The 17138-nt window shown below is 45.4% G+C and overlaps 1 protein-coding gene across 17 annotated transcripts in view; it reads right to left on the reverse strand.

The window, feature by feature from the left end:
• LOC135911416 (uncharacterized) overlaps window positions 1–17138 on the reverse strand; it is a 989518-nt gene that overhangs the window by 631864 nt on the left and 340516 nt on the right. For 7 of the 17 annotated variants that reach the window (XR_011513992.1, XR_010567330.1, XR_011513990.1 and 4 more), the window contains exon 1: window positions 958–1638. The exons of 7 other annotated variants lie outside the window; for them this stretch is intronic. The gene's annotated coding sequence lies outside the window, so the exon portion shown is untranslated. Of the gene's footprint in view, window positions 1–957; window positions 1639–17138 lie in introns of those variants that run through there. 3 more of the 17 variants (XR_010567334.1, XR_011513993.1, XR_011513995.1) reach the window with 2 other exon arrangements.

Below are 17138 nucleotides of genomic sequence, written 5' to 3' on the forward strand. Positions count from 1 at the left end.
CATAAGTTCAAGACATTGCAACCAATAGGCATAAACGTTTCAAAGGGAGTTTTAGAACCTATTCGCTATGCTAAATTTGAAGCTATAGGCAACAATACTTAGTTTGGCTTCCTGGGGTATCCTTTTTTTTTTCTTTCCTCTCCTCCTTTTTTTTCAGCCGGCGTGTCAGACGCCATTGACACGCTGGCTAACGCGCGTGTTGACACGTGTTTGACAGCCCGGGGGGGGGGGGGGTATGTTTGCCTTGGCTGTGGCCTTGTGCACAGTATTCCTTTATTCTCAATTCGACACGCTCACACACCTTCCCTGGTTGCCGCACCCACCCGCCTTACACCACTCTCCCCTTTGGAAGAACCCCACCTGTATATACTGTGGCGAGGAAAGCATACGTCGCCTTGAAGAAGACAAGTCCACTTGTCGAAGCGTTGGCTCCAGCTTTCACCGTGTTCTCGTTTTGCTTACATGGTGTGCCACTCGGTGCAATAATATGCAAGTGCAATGCAAAGTGCGCATGTATGGACTCCACGTGGTGCGCATCTCACATTGCGTGACTCCTGGTGCTAGGAGGCGTGCACATGGCATGTGTCCGCATCAGCTAGCAAGAGACTGCGTGGCGGAGTGGTGTAGTATCTGAACCTCGGTCAGAGTTCCCGAGTTCGATTTCGGCGGGAACTGGGTACTTTTTTTTTCTTGTTCCTGGCGATAGCTGCGACGGACATTGGCGGTGGACAACAGCACGAACGCAACGGCTATTGGAATGCGCTCATAACAGCTGACGCTGTAAAATGTGGTGCAAGAAACTCTTTTGATACCTACGGTGTTAGCTCGCCTGACCTCTGCCGAAAGAATAACCACGGGTCTTAAAGTCGTATCTTGCACGTTGAATTTTCAAACTTTCTTTTTCTTTCAATAGTGTGCTTAACGTCACATGGCTCACACAGTATACATAGGGCCCACCTTGTAAGTTAGCTGGTGAAGCAAGTAGTGATGACAGCTGCTTCTTTGCCCCTCGGGTAACTGGTACGCTACGGTCGTTGTCCAGGCTTCACATACTGGTGGGAGCAAGCGCACAATAGAAAAGTCCGCGGTAGCATTGACTTCAAACTTATAGGCAGCAGCGGGTAAGGAGTCGTCGGCGTCAGGCGTGACACAGCTCGTGCGATAGAAGGAATGGAATGACCGCCGGACGTACCATCTGTATTCCAGGAACTCCAATTGGCCGTGCGAGGATTCCGGGACAAAAGCGAGTTCGATAACCACGCATGTAGACGTAAGAGGCCATAACTGCAGCGCCCGCGACGCACAATTTCCAAGCATTACACCGTGGTGGAAGCCACGGTTATAGTGGAATAAGTGAAGTGGTAGACATGGCATAAAGACATGGGCACGGCGTCTAACGTTGACAATCACTGCCAGAGCATATGGCACGGTGCGTGGGCTCAGCTGACGCGGGTTACGGCATAACGTGAAATATGACACGACGGGCGGGGATCCCAGCGGCCGCTTCTTAAACCAATTTTGATCGAAATTTTCAACTGTTGGCTCACGCATTCCTGTGCTCAGCCATCTTTCCTTCGTGCACCTTACATTACCGATCTTCGCTACTGGATCACAATTGCCGTTATCACCGAGATAACAACTCGGCGCAACCAGGATGTGCAATAAACCAAGACCCGAAGCAGGATAGTCATTGCCGAATTCGGGCCTTCAATAAGCCGCCAGTGTCGGAATGTTCCAGAAGCCTCTAGTTTCTTTAACAGCGGTGGCGTGCTGCACTGAGGATTACTGCAACGCTCGCGGACGCCACCAGCACTTCGCGCACATCCCGCCGTGACGGGTTTGCGGTGCGCTCGCGCAAGCTGCGTGGCTTACCACCCACGAACGCACACTGCGTAGCGTGTGGGAACCTGTTTCGAGTTCTATTTTCGATTTCACTTTCATTTGCACCGTTTAGTTTCGGAACTGCTGGTGACAAAAGTTCGCCCTCGCTAACATGTGCTAGTGGAGGCGGACATATATATATATATATATATATATATATATATATATATATATATATATATATATATATATATATTGGTGGATTCCTTTGCATATTTAACGATTCCCGAAATAAACAAATGAACTGTGACCATAAGTCGACCCTCATGTTTCCAAACAAACGAAAAACTCGGAACATTACACACATTTATTTATAATAAGCTCGGATACTAAGCCTTGCTAGTTGCTGGCACAAGTTACATCCTCTACAGAAGTCGAACTCGGTGGATGCTTCGCAAGCGTCCTCGGCATCCGAAATGACATCGTCCTTGGAGACATCGAGTGCCCTGGATATGCAGCAATTCTTGGGACCAATCTGAATAATTTCCGCTACGGATCCGGCGGGCACGACGGAGGAATTTCCATTTATCTAATACTTTTTCTAGCTGTGTTCACGAGTATAAGCCGAGGTTCTTTGGTCAAAAAATAGATCAATACCACGATTTGGGTAACATTTTTAAGAAAATAAAAACAAAATAAAGGTCGAGCTATATTCGAATACATACGCGAATAAGTACGCGAATATTAGCAATTGACACAACTGATAATACTGCAACCCCTACTTCGCGTACTTGACGAATAATTTGACACCTGGTGTGATATTATGCGCCTGCAATGCAAAGTATGTACATATCGGCACAACGCGGCGCGCATCGCGCGTAGCGTGACAAGTGACCCACTACGATGCTAATGATGGTTAATATTAGTATTTATCTGCATCCCCTTCGAAACGGAGCGGTGAGAAACCGTTACTGGCCTGCTTGATTTATTCAGGTATGCGATACACGTTTTTCATCGCACAATTTTTCCATACATCTCCTTAAGCTTCATTTTCTTTCTCAAGCCTTCTCTATGTCTAATTTGTGTCGGTACCTATGACCTCCTATACAGAGCGTGCCACCTGCTCGAATAATTCAGGTGTGCGATACATGTTTTTTTTATTCTAGCAGTTTTATACCTTTTTTAAATCTCCTTTTCTTTCGATAGCAATTATATGGACACTGCAGACGCATTTCTGCCGTCGCCGTCACCGTGAGGTTCTGTGTAAAGACCGAGGGCGATCAAACCGTCGCCACGTGCCGTATGCTGCATTTGCGAGGGAAAGCGTGCTAGGGTGAGCCGGCGAACATGGCTCAATCTCGCGTTCGCCATCGAGGTTGGGCTCCAGAAAATAGCGCCTCTTCCTTTTCACAATCTCTCTCTCTCTCTCGACCGAGGGACGCGGGCCGGTAGCGTGCCACCTTCTGTCGCACGGTTAAGGAGGTTCTTAAAGGTGAAAGCGGGTAAAGTGCAGCGCAGTAACTGTCTCTCAGTAGAGGACACCTCAACCGCGCTGCAAAAGAGGGAGAGGGAATTGAAAAGAGGAGGTGAACAGCGTTAACACTACATTAACACAAAAAAAAAATGAAAATGGTCGAAGTGTGGGGAAAGACGTTCCTTGCAGTCCAAACGTTTTGGCGGGTGGGCCACATTTCGTCACCGCATTCAATATCTAAATATCACGTTATAACGCCCCTGTTAATTTAGATTTTTTAGTCTATATATCAAAATATTCTGTCTTTTATTTATTGCAGCTCCATTTTACTTCCGTTTTCCACAGCCATCTCGGTTTTTCAAGTTATAGTATACCTCAGCTAGAAAAGGATATAGATTCAGTATGTATCTAATGTAAAAGCATTGCCGTTTCCTGGTTCGGCATGTTCACAAAAGAGCTCGTATGCTAGAACGGTTTCTTATAGCACGCGCTGTCCAATCCCTGTCGAAAACGTAATAAGGGGCGAAGGTGGTCGACCAGTGGCCCTCGATGCTTAAAAAACAAGACGCGTTGTAAATTCGGGTGGAGGTACCTCGCCGTTCAGCAGAAAAATGTCACTTTACCAAAGTATTTTATTTGGCTTCCTAATGAAACGTTGCATATTGCATGGTTTTGAGTTGCCCTTATCACCTATAGGAGTGCACTTCAGTTCTCGTAGGTGTCTTGTCCCTTGCTTCATTGTCTTCGGCATATTTTAGTTTTTTCGACAACGGCCTCAACAAGCTACGCGTGGACGAGACGAGAAGTGCAAGTGACACGCAAACACTGCAAAGATCTGGGTCGCTCCGTGCCATAACATAGAATGGCATAGTGACAAGTGCTGTCCTCCGTGCTCTTATTACCATCAATATAGGCAAAAAGTACTTCGGTCGCCAACTCCGAACCAACGAAAAGCAGATGAACGACATCGAGAAGTGCCATATTGAGTGTCGCTGACAACGCCGGCAAATTAAATGATTCGACCTTTTTGTCGGCAGTAAACGTATACGTGTTTGCTCTGGAAATGCCGATGTACACATGGCCTGGTTTGCAGACATAGGCAGCCCTCACCGTCCTGTGGTGGCAGCACACACGCCGCCTCATCATCGCGCTAACGGCGGTGCAAGAAGAGAGCGCCATTAGGGTCTTGAGATGGCAGTATCCACTTTCTCGTGAAACGGATAGGGCAGCGTGGCCGTCGAGACACGTGCACGGCTGGCAATTTGCGGGCATCACGTTAGGCTGTTGGCGGGCCATGTGTTTCCCATGTTGGAGTGTTCAGGAAAAGTCCTAGATTCATTTCTATTTTGTTCATTATGTCGCCTACGCACTTCTCATGTCCCCTTCTCACAGTAGTGGGCTGCTGATTTGATTGCACACCGGAGCCTCTGTTCTCGGAAGGCACGTGATATCGCTTACTTCAACAGTGAGTCGTATATTTGCAGTGGACGGGTTCATTACCACGATGCTATATGCATTATATCATCGAATGTCTCTACGAATCTTTCGATATATTTGTGTCTTTATCACGGAAGTCTGCGAAATGTTATGCTTCTCACACTTACACTTCCCTTCATGAAGATTTTACGTGCATAAGTCACGCACGCATACACGCATGAATGACGGCATGCATGACATTATTCGTGTGTACGTATACGTATTCGTACATGAAAACGCACGCGTTGTCTTATACAAACATCCATCTACATAAATGTGTGTGTGCTTGCGTATGTACACTTGTGTCGATCAGTTCACAGACTACGAAGGTTTGTTTACCGACGTTCGACAGACAAATGATGCACTTCTTCACAACGGTATGCCGGCATTTATTGAATCGTGATGTGTTTTATGGCAAGTAGCATGGTGAAAAAAATTTGCTGTATTGCTGCTGGCGAGCCTGGCTGGCCTAGCGTATTGCTGCCACCTATCCCTGACCAGTTTTCAGCCAGAATTTTAACTCAGGCTGAAAGTCTAGCTGATATTGTTGAGGTTCACCTAGTTAAGAATGAAACGAACAGAAGGCAGTAAACGAGTTTAACTGAGTGGGAATACCTAGCATGCTTTGATTCTTCATTCTCAAAATGTAGCTTCCTTTGCTGTACGTTGCAAGAGCTGTGCTCTCTTCTCTTAAGTGAACTGAAAATTATTCTCAGTACCGTTGTCCTGATAAATCATGTGAAGCAAAATATGAAACAGAACATCTACGAGGGATTTCATTTGTATAATCATTGGAGACTAATTTTTTTCACTTCACTGTCCCTGGTCTCTTTCTTCATACTCGAAAGCGTAACTCGATATATTCCATAGTCCTTCACACCTATAGAACTTCCAAAGCCTTTACCAGACGAGGACGAAATTTGGCAGTAATCTTAATGCGCTTTTTTTTCTTCAGACATTGTCCATGCCTGAAGACCGCGCCATGCAAGGTTGGGGCATTGCAAGGAAGAGCTCCGTCTGCGAGATAGCCACTCTGAACAAAAGAAGAAACTAGCAGATAAGCTTTCTGAATAAAATTACGAATGCCACCTTAAAGATTTCGCACTCTCGCTGCCAGCAAAAATGCCGTGGATATGACAGCGCACCCAAATTATCCTTTCCTACCACCGACACCACGTGTAATTTAAGCCTCTGCGAGCGACCAGGATTGCGCTACAGGCGGCTGCGCGACGATTCATTTAAAGCAGCCGACACGAAATACGTGACTTGACAGAAGTGCAGAAAAAAATCCTCAGGAAATGTTTGTTTCTCAGGAGAAACTGGGAAGCGGATTGCTCGAGCGGAAGCTATACGCACGTGTAAAGTTTAAAAGCTGAAAGAAGAAAGAAAAAGGGAAAGAAGTGGGACTTGGCAACACGACCCGACTTGTATCAGCCAAGCAATGCTTCCGGCGACTTGCAGCACCGCGTAGTGCAGTTACTCAATAAAAGCTACCCCAACCTATTTATTTAGTGTACTGACGCAAAAAGCTGTTCCTACACTTCGACGATCGATTATCGAATGAGTAAGTATTGCTACGCAGACCTTCATTTTGCCATTGGAATGGGCAAAAAACCTATTGAGATCTGGCGGGACAGTACCGATTTGTAAGAGTGCTTGTATGTGCAATAGTCATGTAAATGAGCAGCTGGAATGGGCGAAGGGGTGGGCGGCGGAGCATATATGATAACTTTGCGTGCCGTGGAGCTGATATGGAATATTAATCGGATAACCTCTTTTAGTTCGTAAGTGCAGTTTGCGAATTGCGAACGCCCCGGGCGTTTTATGACATTATGCCACAAATGCTAACAATAGAAGAAGACTCGGTGGTGAAATCGGCCCATAAAGATGCAGAAATTCAACTCATCTCTTTAACAGTACTAAACAAGGACTTGATTATGTCAACCTGGTTCAATGAAAGTACGATGGAATCAGTTCTTTATGAAGTGGACCCTGAACTCAAATACCAGTTGGATGTAGTACTCTTGAAAAGCCGAGAGATACTAGTTCATCGACTACACTTTAGGACAGCATACACAAAACATTTTCTACGTCGCATAAACGGCCTTCTTCCCCGGCTTGCTTCTATGGCAACGACGATGAGGATCTTCGCCATCTACTTCTGGAATGCCGCAGATACGCGACGCAGAAATGACAGCTAGAACAAGAGCTACACTTAATTGATCCTTACTCACCTTTTTAACTGGCAAGATTGCTAGTCCTACAGCCATCTAAAATAGCACAGCGAATGTAATTGAACGCACTTCAACATTCTTTTTCCAAAAACACAGGCATTTTTAGCAAGTACTAAATAACACACTGTATAGTCACACGATGTAACTACAAATTCTTTCTATTATTAGTAATGATTAGTAATTCTATATTACGTGTTAGAGTTCTGTTTTATTCTGCATATTCTGATCTCTTTACATGTTCGTCACAGTCTAGATCACGGCCGCTAGTGTGTGTTTGTGACTTTGTATAAAAACCTATTGTGGTGCGACTTGCCTTTTGTTTTATTGTTTATGTTTATTGTTTATTGTTTATGTAATTTTTTGAATCCTAAAAGTGTGTACTTTGCAATTGTATACGTTATTAGGGTAAATAAACTTTCAAACTTTCAATTTTCAAACAACAGAGGGAAAGAAAGACAAAAATGAGACAAGCTGATATCTTAAGAGAACAGAAAATGCCATGTGCTACCCTACAATGAAGAAAGGGGAAGGTACTCAGGTATAGTGGGCAGCCCAGAAAACATAACCAGAAGCAGGGAAAAATATGCGACGAAAATACAAGACAAGAAGGTCCATGGAGCGATTAACCACTACTAACCGGCACTGAAAAAGTGTTGCACCGTTATCTCCTGATCCTGCTGAGGGGGATTAAATACGTAGACTCGTGATCGGAGGCTCCACTGAATTGCCCTTTTAATTGGGTGGCACACGAAGAAACTTGGAACACTCAAATAAGTACTCATAACACTTCGTCGTATTGGAGACCAGCTGGGGACACAAATGCATCTGAGAGTTTATCGAGTCCACCCCCTCCCCCAAAGAATGTTTCTTCGGATTTAATTATTTCATTAGAAACATTGAAGTAATGCATCGTGGGGCCTCGCAGTTTGAAGAGATTGCAAAAGCTCGTCGTTGTTCGACACTCTTTCGCAGCCTGGAGCTGGACAGAAAAGCGAATGCAAGAAAATGAGACATAATGGAGTAAAGGTGTTCGTACACAGAACGAAAAGATCCGAAAGGCTAATATAGCACTACTCGCCTGTGCGATAGCGGAGTCGGAATCGAACAAGCCTTAGAGAGAAATACTCGAAAGCAAGTTGAGCGTACGGGAGCAGTGTCATGAAAGACGTACAAGAAACAGCCACATATTTCAATCGAAGCGTCTGCCAACCGCCACACACAGAAAAATGACACTTTGAACTCGCTTGAGCGTAACACATTCTCGAGCTCAATGTCGTGACATGTTACGTCGGTCGCAAAATACCGCGCAGTGCGAGCGGCGCCTACCTCTAAAAGGAAGCGCGGACGAAAAATGCTTAAGAATGAGGACAGAATGGAGGGTGCTAAGAAAGACGCATCTGGCAGATCGCTGGCTGCGCCCACCATGGGCCAAAACGTTGGCATGGGTGAATACACTGTTTCGCTTTGACTCTGTCAGCGGCTGTTATGTTATTTCTCTTGAGAGCGATTTCTAAGCGAAGTAGGAGAAGATAAAAGACGCTCCGGCGCACTGCTCTGAGTGGCACAGAATTGTGCGCCGACAGAGAATAGAAGAGGCAAATCTTTTTTTGGAATCGACAAGGAGAATATACGGAGCGCGCTTCGCCTTTGGAAGTGCTTTTTGATAAAGGTTCCTGCACGAAGAGAAAACAGCGCGAGAAGTTTACCCGTGTCTCGGCGCATTAGATGATGACGGCAAGCTGCGTAAGGAGACAGATAGTCAATGGACATCACCAGCGATACTTCTTTCTCAGGCTCGCGACGAAGTGATCAGGCGTGGGGTGCATTTTAAACGCAGTCGGAGCGGCCTGCTTCCTAAACGACTCCCTGATCTTTATCGTCCGGCGGAGTAGACCGATTTAGCGGAAACTCAAGGCATTCAAAGCACAGGAGGAGTTGTCATCAGTGACTGGAAAGACTGCTTTACTTCTAAGTACGAGCAGTGCATTCGAGGCAAAAATGAGAACTACAATTGTAAAAGGCCAGAGTGCTGGTGAATTAGAACGAAAAATTGGATCGTACAAAAAGAAACAAAAAAAACGATATGTTACCTAAGTACTGACCCATAAAGCAAGTTAGTCCCGTTGATGCTGTGTTTCGTCAGTGCTCCTTCCTCTGTAAATGGAATAAATCATTTGAGCAGGCAGCTTTTACGCATTTATTTATTACCAGACGTGCTTTCACTTGTACCTTCTTTTGCAATGGTTACAATAAAATACACGGCTGTTCTCTCAGGTTCCACGTATACACCCTGCAACAAACCACTGTGAGAGTGGAAAATGGCATCTTTTGATTCGGCCAGTCTTCCAATGTTACATTTGGCATGTTACACCCCGGGCAAAAAGGATGCTCCACCACCATGCCTCATCGAAACGAAGGATGGATTACTAATTTGCCATGGTTGTCTCTAGTTGATGACCGGTCTGGCAGTGCCCCTAAGTGCCTACAGGCCTCTTTGTGTGTGCGTGACAACCCTCTCCGCGAACCAGACAGGACGCCAGGGCTGCCGCCAGCGGAAGCACGCTTGTGAAGACGCCAACTGGGACAATGGATCAGCCACCTATGCACAACCAGACGCCCTTTCCACGAACCATCAAGCTCTACAGGAGAACTTCCGCGAACTAACTTCGCCAAGAAGACAGGATAAGCGGCAACAATCCCGGACCTGCTGGCTGCCAACTGCGGTGGCGGGCTCGTGAAAGGCCGCCGGGCGAGTGTGTGCCGCTGCCAAGCACCGTGGAACTCAGTGCATATCAAGTGATGTGGACGTGAGCAAGATCCCGCCTACGACTTTAGGGGGCCTATTTAAGGGCCCCGCAATGTACTGTTTAACTTCATTCTCTTCTTCTGATATTTCACCAACCAACAAATAAACCGTGCAAGTGTCGCACTAGAATTGGTCTCGTCCTTGCCTGGTCGCCATGGTCTGCCGCATGCCTGCAGCCCGCCGACGACGCCACGCTACCCCGTATTAACGTCAGCCGCGCTTCGATAAACAGGCGTCGCAACAACTCGGCAGCTGTGGGGTATTATACCCTGCAGAACGCAACGCCAACAAGCACTTGAAGGAGTACTCCGAGCCGAGTCATTGACTTCTTGTCGACAACTAAACAGGAAAAGACGTAGTGCCACTTTGCTAGAGAAGTTTCCTTATGCACAAGAAACGTCTTTGATAATGTACTTCACGAAGCTATTCTTGATAGTCTCGATAACTGTTTAATACGAAACATTAGCAAGTTTATCAGCAAGGTCACGCAATGTCCTATTCACCATTAAAATTTAACTTTGCGCTTACAAAACTTGCTCAATGATGCTACAATCACCAGGCCCAATGCCTGTAGCCCTGGAATATTATGAAGACATATGCAGCAATTATTTACTAAATTTTAACATAACACTCATTTTATTTAGTTTTGTCAGAATTGTGAACTCATAAGCCAACTATGGAGTTTGAAAAAATGATAGGCCACCGTAATCTTTTACTTAGGTTCTCTTAGTGGCACTCGCTCCTCGGCGTTGGTGTTCTTTAAGTTACCTCATCAATCTTGCAGTCTTTATGTCTACAAATGACAGTGACATGAGAAAATGCGTCATTGCCCATGAAGTGAGGCAAAGAGGAGGCCTCAGTCCGGTCTTCTTCAATGGTGCCGTTATTGAATTTGCAGAGGTAATCCCCGATACAATGCCCATCAATAGATACACCGTAGAAACATGCATATGTCGACGTGAGTGAGAGTACCTGCAAGATTGCAGTCTGCTTTGCCCTGCACCTATGATGCATCCTCGCCACAAGTAACTGTGTTGCGATAGGGTTCAACATGGAAACGTATGTTTCACTATGCAACGGGTATCGATGATAGTGTGATCCCTTATTTCACTTATCAAAGACCCCTCGGTGTTGTCGTCGACCATAGAATTTATGGGTGAAGTCATATGTCCCGGTGTTAAAAAGATGCCCAAACGTAATTTGTTCATTTTCAGGAAGGTAGGAAGTGGGGCCCGTCTAAGAATTCTAGACTTCAGCTGTACCAGGCTCATTTCATCGGCTACATACAGTACGGCCTGCGGGTCATTTTTGTCCGTGTTTGCGTAAATTGGAAAATGCCAAGGTACAGACGCTGTGAACATGTCTTGAATCTTGTCACACTGAAACTTTCTTGCAGTCATTTTTTCTGCGGTCATCCACGGAATGAAACCATATTCCTGGTGAAGTCGATCCATTTACGATAACCAAAGATTTCGAGCAGCTCTAGCTAACATTGTGTATTCGATGAATTTTTTTGTTGTTGCTTACTCTATGGTCTAGCTTAAGTGCTTTTGCGTTTGCCGCTTTACTATATATATATATCTTAGTTTGCGACCAATTTATCATGACGTTGTAAACCCTAGCTAAACTGTATAAAACTAAAACTGTATCTTATACATGAACGTTCTAACTGCTCATATTTGTTCCTTTTGCTCATGTTCTGTAATCCACTCCCCTCTTTAATGCCTTTGATCTTAAGAGTGATAATAAATAAAATGAAAATAGAATAGACATGACGAGGGGTTGTCTTTAGCTTCGATTAATGGCGCAATGTAGAAAGCTCGCGTCACTCCGGCTCCCGCATTTCTGAGCCGCGAACCGCTTTAAGTGAACCTGCGACTATTGCCACATCACCGATTGCGATGTCAGTCCCCCATCGACGCTTCCCAATATCACCTCCGACTGAACTATTTCGAGAGCTAATAAACGTCATGAATCCATCACATCGGCACCATTTGTCCCCCAATAGTACGCCATCGGTAACGTCCACAACCTGGATACATGAGGTTCTTTATACCCGGCATTTCCAGAACAGAAGTGTTGGACAATGAAGTAAATTATCTTATTTTGTGACCTTGCTCACCTCTCCTCATTCCATAGCCCGTTTCGCACCCAGAAAGTAAGATACGTCAGTGTTTTTCTTGGATATCAGTTCCCATAATTTTTTGCGAGCCTACCAATAATTCGTATCTCGCTTGTTTTTAAAGAACGCATTTATTATTCATGAAATGCTTCCCGAGTAAAGCCATAGATTTCACGCAAAAAAAAATGTATACGAACTATATTTGTTATGCGTAACTACGTTGAGACTCCCTGAAGAATACCCGAACTCCTTAACGATGCTGGAATGCGTCTTTGAAACTACGATAATGAGTTTATTTTATCGTATACTTATACCGCATTCTTAGCAAACGTGATATTACAGAAAAGCCAAAGGATATATTTTTTTTCCGTGGGACTCTGCCAGTGAATGACAACGGCAGGTTTAAGAACGAACCTAGGCACATATTCGTGTAGCTGGAATATCAAACTTCTAAGCTCCTTCAACAAGTGCAAACATGGAACACCTGCAGAACGGGCGTTCGATCTTTTTCTGCTCGTTCTGCACATCACCACAAAAGCGACACCGTCACTCGACGAATAACATTCGGGTGGAGAGGGGTTGGAACGGGGAGGGTAATACTCGAGCGAGAAGAGTGCGCATCGATTACATTGCTTTGAAGCCTGTCGTTTCAATGCTCTGGTTTGACGCGATAAAGTTATGAATTGAGTTATCAGCGTTTGTGAATAGGAAGACGCGCGTTAGCAGCCACATATACAATCACTGAATGAAAGCGCCTCCCTCACAAAAGTAGGTTGCAGAAGCCAGATGGATAGCGCCGGACCTGGGTATTATTTCAGAACACGCCAAAGTACGTTGACACAGACATCGATAATTATGTACAGCTGGTACAGTTCTTCATTTCACTAAAAGAAATTGCGTCCCCACGCACTATTGACTGCTAAGCAGTCAAATTATCTCTCCGCTATTCTTTCCGTCATTATTTTTCGTTTACTCGTTCCCCCAATGCAGTGTAGCAAATCAGAAGCTCTTCCCGCTAACCTGCTTTCCATTTCCACCTCGTTTCTCTCTCTCTCTCTCTCTCTCTATGAAGTTCACTGAAAATAATGGAGGCTGCAATGTCATTCGTGAACTAGGGTGGGTGCTTGGGTTAGTTGGTAATTCATGATAAAAATGACGTACAGAGCGAAGGACAAGGACTGCGAGAGACGACATACTGCATTCAGGTGCTCTTTATGCCTTCGTTACACTGTTTGCGAAACCGTAACAACGTGGTTTACTTTTTATTTTTGAAACCAGGGGTTCTTGAAGGTTTCTAAGCAAGCGATGAAGTTCAGTGCGATAAATTTGCTTGGAGGAAAAACAGAATAAAAGAAGAAATAAAAAGAAAAGCGGAAGGCTGTTGTCCAGGACATCCCTTTGTCTTTAACCATCTGCGACTTTTCTGAGAGTTATGCGCTCCAAGTTACCACTGAAGCTCAATAAGGCTTCATGGGCGCGCACTTGGTGAATCTCCAAGTTATGCTGCCAAATATGTTAAAAGGAGTGGATTCCAGCGATTGCGTTGACTCTGAACTAATTTATAGCAACAACAGCATTCTCCCGCAGTGAAGGCTATCGTATCGTTGTGATTTTCTACTTTTTTCTTCAAATAACTGTGCTTACTCACCACGGGAGAATGGACTAAAGCCAGCGGATATAAGTTTGTTGGGAAAAGGGGAATGCTGGTTGCAGAATAATGCAGTTATCTAAACTGCGAATTTGAATACATGAAATATTTTCAGCAATATATGGATAATAATCAGTACTTCTGTTACTTAGATGACGAAGATTGCTGTTGGGAATATGCACAGACATACGCGCACGTTTATGGAACTTCTGTTCTGCGCTGTTCGGCCACTGGCTTATGACAGACTTTTTACTCCCAACATTTAAGTGCGTAAGCATTTCTAGGCTTATCCAACGAGAAAACCATCCATCCTCCATCCAACCATCCATCCTCCGTCTGCTCGTCCCGCCAGATGACCGCTTCGAAAGCGAATTCGCCTTGCTGCCGCCTCTCGCTTCAACGCCAACAAAGCGGCGAGAACAGAGTGCTCACGGAACTCTCAGCACACGTCTCACTATACCGCTGTCGCAGATCGCTTTCAAGACACGGGCCCGCGCGTCTCTCTTCAACACTAAGCGGCGACAACATACAGCGCGAAGCCAGCAGCAGTCGGCACTCTTTGTCGGCGTCGCAGATCGCCTTCAAGGTGCGGCCTGCACGGCGGTGCCATACGAAGCCGCTGCCTCAGTACGATTGGCCGCGGTTCATAATGACTAGACGCGGATGAATAAGGCGTTAAAGAGTGATAACAGCTTTTAATGATCGGAACGTCATCTAGGTACTTGGCGCCGACACCTGCAGTTCATTGCTTGCGTCATCAATGCTCCTTACGCCGCAGGCTGCACCAGTTCTCGTCACTGCAGTGCCGTCGTTTGTACTGGTGTGATTAAATTTCATAACCTTGACAATGACACAGGCCTGGGTGCAAATTAACAAGTGAAACAATGCTTGCGCATACTTAGACAGCTCCCAGTGGAGTTCCACTCTGATATTTTTTTTTTTCATTTCCGTCCAACTTTTCATTATTTGAAAGTATTTGATGCCGACAACCTTATTGCATATTATTTATTTATTTTCATTTGTTTGTCAATTTGGTATGTTTTGTGGTCAATTTAAGAAGGTTCGAGAAGTTATGCAAAACAGTTATTAATTATTTCCATCATACAACAGGACGACGTCCATGCACCCAGACGCGTGACGTGTTCGCAGCATGACCTTTCATTTTGCGCTTAATTTAAAAACTTCCTTTTATCATTTTTAAAATTCAATTCTCGATGAGTCCATGAGCCTTCACGGTTTGAATTGAAAGTCCCGGCTGCTAGTTACTCATTTCCGAGGCCAGAACTCCTGCGAATGATGCCACGAGCGAAATTACCCAGTGCCACCAATAGATTTGAGCAAAAATTTTTTCTTCCTCTTCAGTTGTAGTGCTGGCATATAGCGCATTTCGCGGTTGGGAATATGTGAATCCTGCGATTGAATGAATAAACTTTATTACTGAAACCAAGCTGCTAATGCTAGAAAAATGTGTTTTTCTGAGTGCGAAAGAAGCCCGAGAATACACGCAAAATTGCCTCGAGACTGGCCGTTCCAGCCACTTTGCATGTATTCGCGGGCTTCTTTCACGCTTGGGAAAATACATTTATGTGCCACGCATTGAGCAACAAAATCTGTACCGGGAGTTTCTCATGTTCCTCTACAATTTTCTCATCTTCACTTTTATGCTAACTATAGCAATTTACATGTTTATTATTTTTAATACGAATTATGTAATTGGGCGGAATGCAGAGATATGCTGAGTATCTCCAGGTGACGGCAAACATTATCTTGGTTTAGTCCAGCTAGGTAGCAATTGCATACTTTTAATGTCTCGCTAAAGTTAAGTGAAACACCCTGTATATGCGAGTGGGGCATGACTCGAAGCAGCGCGCAAGGCAACTTCTGCTAAGCAGAAAGAACAGCACCTTGGAAGCTACCAGGTATCTCATAATGCTAGCTTGATCAGCGGTGCCAGTGGCGTTGCACGCATCGCACCTCGACGCTGCACGAGACAGGATGAGACCAAGGTGGTTTAAAAGATGAGAGCGCACCTAAGTACTATTTATGAGTTGTGAATGCGAAAGCATTAATGTCCAACTAAACGTTGCTGAGTTGTCCTTCGACTTGGGAATTTCTCGCGGGCAAAAAGATGGTGGTGGTACCAACTTTATTTCGTCAACAGAAAAGACTCGGTTGACTTTAGTGGGCTTCCAGGGTGTGTGAGGTGGCCGTCCGATCAGTTCCTCCAGTGCAAACAAGCGCGTTGAGATGCGCACGTGGTTCCCTTGGCAAGTTTGGATTTGGTCTCACTATGGCGCAATTAGAACGCAGGCGAAAGCTTGCGCGGACAAGGAACGTAGGGATAACGCAGGCTTTCGAACTAGAGAGCGAGCGTGAAGATGCGTCGCGGCAATGCTCTCTCCCCTCACGCAACACGTGGCACGCTATGGCGGCAGCAGACGTCCCCTTTCCCACACTGCTCGGTCGAGGCGAGCTCGTGACCTGGAGTCGCAGCCAATGGGAATTTAGGTGTTCTTTTTTGCTTGTCCAGATGAAAGACGCCGGCTTATTTTTCCAAAAGGGCCATTTAAGGCTTTCGCCTCAAAACCTTCTTGGATGAGATCAAGATGAGACCGAAATAAAGTCGTCGGCAATACCAGAGTTCTGGTCAGCAGCTGATGAAATATTACATCCTTAAAGAGCTCTGATGCCGGCACCAGTGACATTGCATTACTTTGGGGCATTGAGCCGAAATACTGCTTTGTTAAAGTTTTAGAATAAAAGGCATGTACTGATAATTAAATTTTTATGAATGTTCCTTGGGCTGTTATTTTGCCAAACTTCTGACGAATAAATCAGTTAAGACTATACTGCTTCGTAAGATCTACATTTCTCTTTCAATAAAGTAGCATCTATCTTGCCTGTCGAAGGATCCATATAGACGATCACACCAATGCTGACACCGACATTGCCAATGAAGGAAAACATTCGCCAGGAGTGTCCATGTAATTGTCATCACATAAAAAATTGGCAGTGGCTTAGCTCGCGTGTGCCAGGATATACGTAGCGAAAGCTAAGGCATAGCCTGATTAGCCTTGGTTGATCTTGATGTAAAGTACAGGTTAGTACTTGTCTAGCTATGTTGCGGCGTTTAGCGAGTCGTTCGGCGCACTGTTCGTCTGTTCCCTGGGCGATTTTCCTCTTCATCTCGTTCCGATGTCCATTCCAGGCCTCCTCCTGTTTATCAGAATTGTCGCCGTCCATACTGCCGCCTCAACTGCTGTTGAGGCGCACGCGAGCTCTCCTTTTCAATCCTCCGACATGTTATCAGGCATGTGACGCAGCTGGTGAAGCCAGAGGAGGCGAACGCAACGACGAGGAACGCGTGGGACGAGGAACGTGGCGTGACGTCGTGTGCCTCTTCGGAGCACGGCCATGGCGAATCGCAAGTTCGCGACCAGTAAAGCTTTCGCTTTAAAAAATAAAACCACCTGGGGTGTGACACGTACAACACCGCTGGAATGCTCTTCATCACGCCAGCGTACTGAGACGCCTTCAATTCAATGCTGAATCGGTCT

The sequence above is a fragment of the Dermacentor albipictus genome, chromosome 4 (assembly GCF_038994185.2).
Source record: "Dermacentor albipictus isolate Rhodes 1998 colony chromosome 4, USDA_Dalb.pri_finalv2, whole genome shotgun sequence".
Lineage (NCBI taxonomy): Eukaryota > Metazoa > Arthropoda > Arachnida > Ixodida > Ixodidae > Dermacentor > Dermacentor albipictus.